Source organism: Crinia signifera, chromosome 2 (assembly GCF_055691185.1).
Source record: "Crinia signifera chromosome 2, ASM5569118v1, whole genome shotgun sequence".
NCBI lineage: Eukaryota > Metazoa > Chordata > Amphibia > Anura > Myobatrachidae > Crinia > Crinia signifera.
This window is the reverse complement of record NC_139218.1, coordinates 227,656,776-227,669,956: the sequence shown is the minus strand read 5'-3', so window position 1 is coordinate 227,669,956 and position 13,181 is coordinate 227,656,776. Positions and strand designations below refer to the sequence as shown.

Below are 13,181 nucleotides of genomic sequence, written 5' to 3'. Positions count from 1 at the left end.
TCTGAAATAAAAATGAATTTAATACTTACATATAAACATGTATCATAGACATATAAACAATAAAATAATATTAATCTAAAAAGTTTGGGCAATTGATAAAATGTATATCACAGGTATATTATGCATGAGGTTAGAGCTTCATGGTGGATGGCTCGTTTAAGATAACTGGGTGAAGATGTTGTATATTACCATCTGATATTGAGAGTCTGATAAGCTGTTATTCAGACGTTGGTGACAAACAATGTCCTGGTATGCCTTATAATTTCAAGGGCTCAAGCCTCCCTATTAGGCATCTTCTCCTTTCAGCTGGAACTCTTAGGAATAGTGCAGGTATCCCAAAACTTGTATGGTCCAGATTAATCATGTAGAATGCAGACCTCAATGAGAGAATTGGCTGGTCCATCAGCAAGGATGGATTTGGCAGTAGGAGTTTAAAAGGCTCAACGCGTTTCCCCGGATATTGTGTGTCCGGCTTCCTCAGGAGCAACACTTTGTGTCACGCTAGCAGTAGCACCAGCTGGAGTGTAACGGAGGCTAGGTGCCTTGATGTAAGGTTTTTGCATAGACGACAGAAGGGAGGGATGCAATTGGATAAAAGAAAAACAGTTTTAATGAAGATACTGCGATACAGAAGATGAACTGTGGCACAAAGGTAATACTAAAGATATGAAATAACCAGAGTCAATGATATATAAAACTTATTATAAAGTTCGTAGTGGATGGATAACGAGGTTGAAAACTGCAGATGACTTGAAGTGTAGATTTGAAGACTAAACGTAAACTTGAATAGTTGATTTGAAGAATTTACTTGAAGAGATGATTGAATGAAGATTGGATGATTGAATGGTTGAACGATTGGATGATTGGACGGTTGGATGATTGGACAATTGGGTGGTTGGATGATTGGAAGATTGGATGGTTGATAGGATGAATCCGGGAAGTATTGCAGCAGGTCTGAGTAGCTGTGACCAGGGAGAGTTGCAGTGGAAGTAACCGTCAGGTGAGGAAAGTAGAGGTGGCAGCAGGGTTCTGCAGGTGGATGGTCTTCACAGCAGGCGAGCAGGAGTGGATTCAGTCTGGAGATAGCGGACAGGCAGCAGCGCTTTCAGCAGGAGTGGGAGTCAGATGCCTAGGGAAAGGACATCATTGTACTGACTGACTGTTTGGCCCAGCTGGTCAGTGTTTAAAAGGAGAGCTGCACTGTAATTGGCTGAAGGTAATTGGTAGTGCAGCCTGGTTGGAGAAACCAACAAGATGGCCGCCGCCAGGGAAGGCAACAGGTTTCAGAACCAGGAAGTGTGTGCAGTACACTTCAGGCAGTGTGTCCAGCAAGGCCCAGGCAGAGTTCACAGCATCATGGCACCTCAGTGTGGGAAGCATGGGTGGCAGACATGGTGGTCGTGACACTTTGTCTATGATACATGTTTATATGTAACTATTAAATTCATTTTTATTTGAGAAACGTCTTGTCTATATCATTGGAACAGCCAGTGCTGGCACATTTTTATAATTTGTCTCACACAGCGATTTTCGTCTGTCTAAGCCAGCGGATCTCAAACTGTGGGTCCTGACCCCAAAGTGGGTCCCGATCTTCTCGGCATGGGGTCGTGACTCCATGTTGCTGACCATCAGGCTAATGACTTTTCTAATCTTAGTGATTGAAGGAGTCTGAAAAATCTGATGAAATGTTTGTTATTTTAGACTCCTCACATCAGTTTGTGCCTCTACAATGCTGCCATGCATGTGCTGTCTGCTGACTACACGTGTGATGTGATGACCTTCTGCAGAAACTTGATGGGATCCTGTAATTTTTTTTTTTTCAATCATATAAGTTTATTAAGATATCCACAAAGATACAGGTGAAACTTGAATACAATCTGGAGAACATCAAAATAGACAACGTGTTTAATTGGAGAGCACAGTGTGCAACGTTGACTATGTGTAAGTAAGATAAATAGAAAATAACTAGTTGTAGGTAAAGGGATACAAACTACAAACATTTCCATGTTATCCTCCCATACAACATAATAGCTGTGGGTTCAGATTGGGGTTAGATACGAAGAGAATGTAGAGGCGGGGGCGGGATTCAATATATGGAGTACGGGACGAGTTAGGGGATTTACCAAGAGAGAGTGTGGGGTCATTTATTGTTTGATGGGGTCCCAGAGCAAAATAGTTTGAGGACCCCTGGTCTAAGTGATTTTCTGGGGGGTGGACAGCTTTTCATAGCAGGTGAACGGTGGTGACCGGAGATGATGCGGGAGCATGCATCAGCACTCATCGCCGGGCCATACACACTGGGTGTCTTTTGAGCTGAAATCGACTCAAAACGCAAAATTGAGCTGCTTTTAGCTCTAAATTGCTCAGTGTGTATATACCTTTATCTATATCAAAGTAAACTATCAAGGTATGCCTCAGTACAGTATATAAGTGCACATGGTGCAACATGACTTACCACATCTAAAAAATCTGTGAGGTCTGATCGGGAGCCACTGTTTATCCGAAATATTAATATTTGTCCCTACCACAATGCTCGGAATCTTTAAATGGCAAGGAATGATTTAAATAACTGTATCTTCCTATATTTAAGGGCAGGGGCATAGGGAGGGCAGCTCCAGGAGCTGAGGAAGAGGGGGGGGGGGCATGCCAACGCCGCTTTCCCCCCCCCCCCCATCCTCTCTCCTTTGTTGTGCCGGAGCCAAAAGCCAGGGCATCCTAGCACAGGGGATCTGGTGCTGCAGGGTCACAGAATCTCTGTCCACATGGAATCTGCAGATAGATCCTGCACCCCCCACAAAAATGTCTTAGAGGAGACAGAGCTAGAGGTCTGTCAGGGGAGTGCAGCATGTACAGCTCTATCTGGTAGTGTGGATTCCATAAGCACTGGTGTACACTGAGCCTCCAGCCCTCTTTGCAATAAAAATGTCCTGGCAATGGGCAAGAAACTCCTGGTGAAGACCATGTAACCCCTCACAATGAGCAATAACTCCTAACAACAAGGATGTAACCCCTGGCAACTAGTCTGTTAGTGGGCTGGGCAGACAACTTGGACAGATGAGAGACTCCAACCACGGCAGGCAAATTTTCCCAAATGGCAGGCATTGGAACCCTAGAAAAAATATTGTGACTGACAGGCTTAGGCCCAAGAGCCATGGAGGCAACAGCTTCAGGCCCAGAGACCACAGAGACAGACCCGGAGGTCACTGAGACAGACCCGGAGACCACGGAAATAGATCCGGAGAGCACGGAGGCAGACCCGGAGGCCACAGAGACTGGCCTGGAGGCCAGGGAGACTAGACCAGAGGCCAAGGAGACTGGCACAGAGGCAAGGGCCAACAGATCCTCATGCCCAGAGGCAAGGGAAGATAGGTCCTCAAGACCGGAGGCAAGGGCAGATGAACCTCCTCCTGGAATGACAGACTTGGAACCCCCACCTGGGGTGATAACTTGGAACCCCCACCTGGGGTGACAGACTTGGAACCCCACCTGGGGTGATGGATTTGGAGTCCCCCTTTGGGGTGACAGACTTGGAACCCCATTCTGGAATAAAAGAACAGGATCCCCATCTGGGGCAAAAAACTCGGACCCCCCTTCTGGGGTAACATACAGAGCCCCATCTTGAGGCAAAGTGCTCCGTGGCCCCTCTTGAGGAGCCACACTCGGAGACCCCTCCTGGGGTGTGATTACCAGAGGACCCTTCTGGGGTGCAATGCTCAGAGATCCCTCCTGGGGTAATATACTCAGAGACCATTTTTGGGGTACCACATTCAGCGACCCCTCCTGGGGTACAGTGCTCAGGAACCCCTCCTGTGGTGCAATGCGCAGAGACCATGTCTGGGGTGTGGCACTCTGAGATCCCGCTTGGAACCTGACAGTCTGAGACCCCTCCTTGTGCAAGACACTCTGAACCCCTTCCTGAGGCTTGATACTCTGAGAACCCTCCTGGGACATGACAGTCTGAGACCCCTCCTGGGGTATGACCCTCCAAGACCCCTTCTGAGGTGCAAGACTCTGAAACCCTTCTTGGGGCTTGCCACTCTGAGGCCCGTCTTTGAACTCGACACTTTGAGAGTCCTCTTGGGGTAAAGCACTTTGATGCCCCTCCTGAGGCATACTACTTGGAAGCCCCTCCTGGGGCAATATACTCGGAAACCCCTCCTGGGGCAATTCACTAAGAAGCTCCTCCTGGAGCTCGACACTCGGAAGCCCCTGCTGGGGCACAACACTCGAAAGCCCCTCCTGGGGCACACTACTCAGAAGCCCCTCCTGGGGCATGACACTAGGAAGTCCCTTCTGGGATGGACAAACAGAACCCCTTCTTGGGCTTGGACAGACAGGACCCCCTCTTGGGGTTGGACTGACAGGAACCCCTCTTGGGGTTTGATACTCTGACTTTCCCTTTGAGCTTAGAGCTTGACATCACCGCCTCCTGGGGTGGGACACCCGGACTCCAATCTCGGAACTTGACACTCGGGTTCCCCTCTTGGGGCTTAACCAGAACCACACTGCTTTTAGACAAATAGATCTTAGTTCTGGGACCCCAGTGATAGCCACAGAACTCTTCCTGAGTGGGAACAGAAACAATAATATTATTCCTTGCCTCACGGAGGGAGCAAACCCCAATTAAATGATCCTGGGCTCCACGATAAAAGCATAAAGTGCTCATCTGACAACTGGGGACGATGGCGACTCGGGTACCTGTCCTTACAGGTCACAAATGCAGATGCCACTGGAGTCCCCAGAATGGTGTCTGAGTGGAAGAAATCCTGCTATGAGCAGAATCGCCAAGCAATTTAGTGACAAGGGTGAGGTGTTGGCCAGCAGCTCCTGTAACTGCTGGATTAGCAGGCGAAGCACCCCAATTGTCTCTGAATCAGATATCACAGGTGTTAAGAGAGATGGACTGAGGTCCATTCTCTGCAGCAGAGTTTGTAAGCTTTGCATAATCAGATATTATATTTTTATGGTGGATACCCCAAGTGACTGACCCCTTCCAATATTACCTAATACAGCTGCTACAATCCCGGAGAGACCGGACCAGCCTCCAGACCAAGTTTTGGCTTTAATACTGGGAGCCTACAACAAACCAATTTGGCAATAAGAACCAATAGGAGGTTTACACTCCCCAAAGCCAAGCTGGAACACATCCCCTGCCATCCAGGTCCTCGTTAAACTGAGGCGAAATAGGAACGGATCTAAGCAGTCTCATCACCCTCTGTAAACTCAGCTGGACATTTTAATACGGTACCGTATGGACACTAAACACATATTTTCAGTCACTTTTTGGAAGCAGGTAGCGTGGAATCAGGATTACTCATAGTCATCTTAATGAATCTCAGGATAATTAGAGGCACAGAGATGCTAGAGCTGATGTGAACCTATACTCTGGCAGGGATTGAATGCCAGAGACTGCTTTATATAGGGAGCTAATTGCTGGAGTCTCACAGGTGCCTCAATCAGTGAGAGTTGAGCATGTCTTACTCAGGTGCTGTAATCATCAGCAAAGCTCAGGCCACACAGACCTGACTTGCAGCATGGAGCAGAGCTGAACTGACAGGAGAAATCACAAACCAGGTGAGAACCAAACTTGATTGTTGTGAAATATACATACTAATAGAAAGTTTGAACAGTCCAAATAACATCAAGGCGCAAAATATGACAAAATAGAAAATGGAGAAAAAGAAAAAGGAATGTGATATACCACTCCTTTCAGGCTTGGATTCCAGGATGGGGATTTTGAACTAAATTTTCTATATTGGAATTAAGTCCATAAAGGTTTCTCTATCTGTGATGCAAGGGAGAGCTGAATCTCTTTTCTTCTTTAACAATGTGCTCAATTTTGCGATTTTGAAAATAAAGTGAAAAAATCAAAGTGGGATTGGTGCAAATGTGCAATAGGTGAAAATATGTGAAATGGGTAAAAAGATTAGTGATGCAATGGTTGGGCGTACCCAGGGCTGGCAGCATAAATCTTGGGGCCCGGTACACTGAAATCTCTGGGGGCCCCTGACTGCATACCTAGACTTTAATTGAATGTGTTTTTATCATTAGAATTGCAATATAATAGTGCAGGGCAGATGGGAGGGCGCAGCATTGTGCATTTTATGGCTCACTGTGTTGCATGATGTCACTTAATGCATTAGTACTGGTAGCTGGACAGGTGACCACACCAAGGGCTGCACTGCCACAGCCATACTTACAGCCCCTCAGAGCCATGGGGCCTCTCACAAGGTTGAGGCCCGGTATGAGTGTCCCCCTTGCCCCCCCTGTCGCCTGCCCTGGGCGTACCCTCACTCAACAAAGCAGAGTTTGGTACAGGCTTATAAAGGTATCTTTAGCCTAGGTGTTGCAGGAATTATGTTTGACAATAAACGACTTCACCCAACCACTAACCATGAGTGAAAGAAAAATTTGTGAGTTATCATTAATATTCTCTGACAAATGGCTAGAAAATCTAAAATTCTGCTAGGGTATGTAAACTTATGAGCACAACTGTATAGTATTGTTTACATCATTTGGTATGTAGGGAGACATGTTCCTTGTGCGGAACACAAGTGTCTTTGGATTATCATGACATCGAAGTTTAGGCTTATTGATAGGCAGAACCTGACCCGTGCTGGTCTTGTGATTGCCCAGCATGCAGATCACAATGCTGGGATTTATTCTTTGTATGTATTGGACGTGCACACTGATAACCTCCCATCTGGCATGCTTCGACAACTTCTGGTGCGGCAGCAGGGACACACGATGGCAGACCAGTGTGCTGTTTAAAAAAGGCCAAGACCCACTGTTAAATATCACAGGGTCACTTTTTAGAGATGGAATCCAGATATTCTGTGTGTGAATGTGCTTACTGGTGATTTCTGGCCATCGGGTGACCCTGGCCACCTTAAGGAAATTCAGTTGCAGGGCCACTGAGACTGAGTAATCAGATAACTACTTGATGTCCAAGTAATATTACCCAAAGATTGTGCTTTGACCATAAGATGTAAGGGTACACTTTTGCTATATACCTACAAATATCTAGTTACACCAGTGTGCCCAACGCTTAAAATTGCTAACTACATGCGCAGCACTCCTACTACTGTATTGTAATTAGGATTTCACCTCTATTGAGTAGTACTGACTGAGTGACTTATTTAGTGTGGTCGCTTAAGGATTAGAACTTTTTACTTTTAAAGACCCTCTGTGCACAACCTAGGCTTATGCACCAGCTAAGCCTCTGCCTGGAATCCACTCCTTTGCATGCGTTAACATGACCTGGTTCTTCCAGCTACTCTACACCATTTAATACATTAATCTTGACCAAAAATGTCCTCACAGCGATCTGATCCCTAATTCAGACATCTTGCCTCATCTTTGCTCATCCCATTCCCATTAAAATCCTGGCACACAATTTAACCTCAAACTGAATTGATCCCATTGACTCCCAACCTCCTCTATCAGGTGAGCTCTTGCAAGCAGCTTCCAATGTACCCTTCTGTCTTATGTTTACCAGCTGCCCTCTATTGCCGAATGTCTCTTGTCATGTCTGATGCTGATTTTGTTTTTTTGTATGCAATGGAATTCGTTCTTATAATTGCCTATATTAGGTTTAGGGGATATGTTTCAAACACAAATGGTAAAGCATATAAAAGGAAGACCAATACTACACACAGACTGAGAGATTATAATTATATCCTCATTGTTAATATCCTGTAGTGTCATTTCTAATGCTGCTTTCACACTGCAAAACCTGCTTTGACCCGGTTTTTGAAACGTTTCTTTTCATTTTTTTTTTTTATTCAATCATTTTTATTGAGTTTTTTTGCATAAAACAAAATGACAAACACCCATAGAGGAGGGCAGTTAAGGCCACAATGTAGACCTGCAAAACAGTCAGGAGGAAATACAGCATAAATATACAATCGTATGTGGATAAGCAAAGTTTGTATATGACATGGCTACAGAATATATCCAGAGAACAATCATGTTACTTTATTCCCCAAAGGCGCCATTCGGGCATGACCAGTCAAAAGCATTATAGAATGTCTAGTGAATATTGATTGCAGACTGGGGTAAATAGCATCCCGCTTAGTAGGGATCGCTTATTATATTTTGCAGTGACCAAGTTAACTTACAATAAAAAAAATCTATGCCCAACTACCAAAAAGAAAAAGAAAAATGATTCCCAAAGCAAACCTACCACAAAACCCCCAACTCTGTATAACCTACCCCCAACTTACACATACCTGGAGCCCTTAAACCAGGCATGTCCAAAGTCAGGCCCAGGGGCCAATTGCGGCCCGTGCTGTCATTTCAAGCGGCCCGCAGCCTCCAGCTGGATGCGGGCAGAGCATCAGATGTGGGAAGCACAGCACAGGACATTAAAGGTGGGGCCCCGGCAAGCACACCTTTACCTTGCTGTCTGCTGCAGTGAGGAGGTGCCGGCCACCACAGTCAGATGTGTTTGGCGTCCTACCCCTGCTGCTGCAATCGTATATCACCCTACTCCACAATCACAGTGACAGCAGTGTTTGGGGAGGGGAGCAGCAAGGGGAAAGCTTGCTCCCGTAACATGCAGAGCGGAGGAGGGCAGCAGCGGGAGCCCAAGCATCTCCTGTCCTTGCAGTTCCTGCTTTGACCCTCCGTCCTCTTGCTCACACATGGGGCTGGGGAACATACAGAGAAGAGTGGGGGACATACAGTGAATGGAGGCAGTGATGGCCATTCAAAGAAGGGGGAGCAGGGGCAGGCTGGGGGACATACAGTGAATGGGGAACATACAGTGAAGGAGGGGCAGTCTGGGGGACATAGAATGAATGGGGGCAGGCTGGGTGAAATACAGTGAAGGGGCAGGCTGGGGGACATAAAGTGAATGGGGGCAGAGTGGGGGACCATTCTGATGTGATTAATAATTCAAAGAATGTCAGGCTAAATAACTAGTGGTCCTTAGCTAGACTAATATAATACCCATCAAACCATCAGGGTAGAAACATATACATCATAACTAATCTATACCAATCTAGTTAACCCCTTCTAACCCTACCCACCCACCAAATTGAAGGATAATAGCAAAATGGATCGACTGGGGCAGTACACCCGCGGTATTAAGTAGGGAAAACCCAACCCTCTCATAGCAAGCAGGAGAAAAGTTTAATTTTGCCCTGTTGTACAAGAACACAAAATGATAACTTAAGAGCAGGATAATAGAAAGAGGCACATAAGTAGGAAATATGTGTTAGATCGTCCACGTTCTTAGTACCAGCAGACCCAAGCACATATATCCTCCCTAATCTGGCCAATATTCAGCATCATTAAAGGAAAAAGACAGAAAGTCAGTGTTGTCCCACCTTTCCTAAGTATAAACAGGAGAGCATACCGCACATACACTACCCCATCCCCACCCACTAAAGAAGGATAATAGTTAAATGGACTGACTGGGGCAATGAACTTGTGGTCCTAGTTAAGAGAGACTTAACTTTCACATGACAAACAGGATAAAATATTCAAATTTTGTCTTGCTGTACAGACAATCATAGCAGCAGCATAATAAAATAAAAGGATGTTAAAACAAATGAAAAATGGAATAATATAACAGTATTATTCTAACTGGTTATGTCATATTGTAACAATATGTCAATATTATTCAATATCAATCTGGCCAAGCCTGTGACCCCTGCAATAACAGTACAATAAAGCTGAAAATGCTGCTGCAAAAAGTCGAAGATGATCCAGTCCAGCCAGGGATGCACACGTGGCAGGATAAATAGCCAAGTACATAGTTCTGGAAGTTTGATTTATCCACTGCAGCCGTATAAAGGTCTCCATTATCAGAAGCATAAATAGTTCCAGAAGAAATAGAAGACACCTTTGTTTGATGGGATAAACCCAGAGGTTGTGGAGGCGTAGAAGGAATCAAGGTTACAGGATCTAAAGGTGGGGCCTCCACATGACCAAATGCAAGAAGGAGCCGCTGAGTAGAAGCATTAATGGCCTCAAGTATATTCTGCAGGGATACAGGCATTGTGTGGTTATAGTTGCACCTACAAAAAAATACAGTAGCAAGATAGTGCCGGCTAGCACACCACCAGGGTTTACCATGTACTGTAGATAGCATAGTGCCTCTGACACTATTATGCGTTAAGCGCCCAGTAAAGCAGTTGGCCCACAATAGAATATGATGCGTCCGTTGAAACACCGCACAAACAGTATGCAGTATATTTAGCAGAGACCACTAGTAACAGGCTCTAATATTAATAGAGACAGAGTTCCATGAGACCCATCTCATGGGTAAACAAACATAGCACCGTACCGTGTAGAAGGTATAGAAGTAGAAGCACCAGTGTGCCAGGCACAGTGAGCGGTCTGCAGCAAGGCGAGAGAGACACGTGTCAGAAATGGCGCCGGTAGCTGTATGGAGCCCGCGGTAATGAGTCACCTCCAACTCCACTCCGGCAGCAGTCCCAGCTAGTCCCAGGCGCACTTTCGGGTTGAATTGGTGTGAGAGCCAGCAGAGTGCAGAGCAGGCGTCAGGACACCGTGCCACAGCACAGCAGAGCCGGGGGTCCGGGTCACAGGCAGGCTACTACAGGCTTCACCCCACAGAATGTAGGTAACAAGGCTACCACTGACACCCCACAGAGTCCCAGGGGGTCCACCACAGTGTCTTGTATCAGGGTAGGGACACAGCCTCCTCTTTCGGCGGGCAACAAGGATATTTTTAGGATATTTGTTGGAGCTACAGCAATAGGCTGCCTACTCCATGCTGTGCCAAGCCACGCCCCCTTGAAATGTTTCTTTAACCAGGTCAGAGCAATTTTAAACCCTTTCACATTGCATGTTGTAAATGGTATATTACTGGTTAATTACCGTTTTTGTACCTTTCACATTGAACCCATTGTGAAAGGTAAAAGCGGTAATTCACCAGTATATACCCCTGGTCCTTGGCAGTCCCCTGGTACTTGCTAGTGCCGTGGGGTCCATGTATTGTTGTGGAGCGGGGTCCATGTATTGCTGGGAAGGTAGCGGGGGTCCATGTATTGCTGGGGAGCGGGGTCCATATATTGGTCCGGAGGCAGCGGTGAATTACCGGTTTTCTTGAACCGGTAATTTAAAACTGGTGCTTTCATACTGCAGCTATAACCGTTTTGAAACGGTTAAAAATTGGGAAATTACCGGATTATAGCTGCTGTGTAAAAGGGATATAATACTACCTTAGTCCTAACAGATCTTTCATATTAAAAATAGTATTGCAACTTATATTAGGAATCCACAATAAGTAATATAGACCTCTGCAAGACGCACCCAAAGAAATGATCTCCACCACCTATTGATTTATAGAGACTAGCGGGACGCCGCAGTCTGCCTCATTGCCTTCATCGCCCCTTCTTTTCTCAGACTTGCTTACAAGGGCACTCAGGAACAGCGTTTACAATGCACTGTGGTATATATACAACTGGACTCTTCTCTTACAGTGTGTCAAAACAAACACACTGTTATCTATTTGACTATTTTTTATTTATAATTTTTAACTATATTGTAGTGTCTTTAAATTTATGAATTTATGACTCTCAGATTAAGTAAAGTGTGTGAATATAATACCATTGATAGTCCTCATTTATCACACCATACTTAAGTGTACACACTTCACAGGATTAGAATGCAGCACATTCCGCATATTTTGGTTATTTAACATCACCTGCCTGCAAAATTGATACAAGATAGAGCACAGTACCATACTTTCTTTAATTTATGCCTAATACAGGTGACGCCTTCTCAGAATCCTTTCAAATAGTTGCTTGTGAAGGCTGAGTAGGTAGGTGAGTAGTAGGTGACAACCTGTAGCACCAAAATCACCTTTTGAGTATTAATAGTGGCAGCCCCAGATTAAACCAGTCTGGTCGGGAGAAATAATAGAAGGCAAAATTAGTTTCAGTCTGTCCAAAATTATTTTATAAAAACTTTATAATCCACATCAGACAGTGATGGCCGGTATGAGGCAGTGAAACTCTTGGCCTCAATAAGGTTTTGGCAATATCTTAATAATTGCTGAGTTGAAATATGGAGGTACTGTATAGTGCAGTCAGATAATAAAAAATTGAAAAAGTAGGGTGCAGATATCCTTTCTTAAAATCTTATAGAATTAATCTGAAAACCCATCTGACCATGGGCTTTAAACATCCCAGTTTTTTTAAATTCTGTTTAGGACTTAGTTATAGGGACTGTGAGTGTGTTAGCCGCACTTGCCTGTAGCATCCCCGGCAGTGGCTCCCCTCCGGCGTCTGCGCCCCTGCTGCCGGTTGCTTGGCAATCTGGGACACTGTATTGCTTACACCCAGCGGCGTGACTACTTCCTCCGAGGAGTTGCTGAGGTTACAGGAGACACTGGCGGGCACGCTTTCTCACAACTGGGCAGACCTGGGGGGCTGGCTGGATTTGATGCAGGTGAATCATCACCTGATCCCTTTTAAGGGATTTAATCCAGCCCAGCTCCGCCGGTGATAGTTTCTGTGTCAGCAGGCACCTACCCTTCTCTCTGCTACAGGTGTTTCCTGCCTGTCTTCCATGCAGAGACACTCTGCTTCAGGCTGGATATTTTCCTCTGTTCCTAGACTTCTGCCGCACACCTGGTTCGAGTTCTGGTAAACAGTAAGTGCTCCACTGTGGAGCCCAGGTGTTTAATCATTATATTCTGGTTGGCAGATTCCTGATTATCTTGTTATAGTTCTTGTCCACTGTTTCATGCGGGTGTTCTGGGCGGATAAGAGTATGCTGCAGGTTTCACGCCTTTACTTGGCATTTACCCCAGAGGGGTTAATTCTTGTTACGGTACCTTCCGTACCTTTGTGTAGTTTGCACTGCCTTTTTGTGTGGGGAAATATTGTGTTTTTGTGCAGTGTCTTTTTCTTATGCTTGCGACTTGGTCGCTCTTGGTCTGTGACAAGGTCACTATTACGGTTAGAAGCTTCACCTCCCAGATATTGGCTCAGGAGCCGTTAGTTAGTGTTTTTTCCAGTCAGTCCCTTTTTAGCCAGTTTTCACCTTTTGGACTGTTCCTGCAGGGTCTGATACCTTGTCACATCTCAAGACCTGGTGGCACCGGAGTTGAGGCTGACTTAACCTGGCTATGAAAGGCGAAGCCTTAGCATCTGCAGGTACTAGCCACCTCTTAGGACAGATCAACAGAGGCACTGTAGGGT

At 45.6% G+C, this 13,181-nt stretch overlaps 1 long non-coding RNA gene across 2 annotated transcripts in view; it reads left to right on the top strand.

The window, feature by feature from the left end:
• LOC146060584 (uncharacterized) overlaps positions 1-13,181 on the top strand; it is a 61,216-nt gene that overhangs the window by 2,011 nt on the left and 46,024 nt on the right. The gene's annotated exons all lie outside the window — the stretch shown is intronic.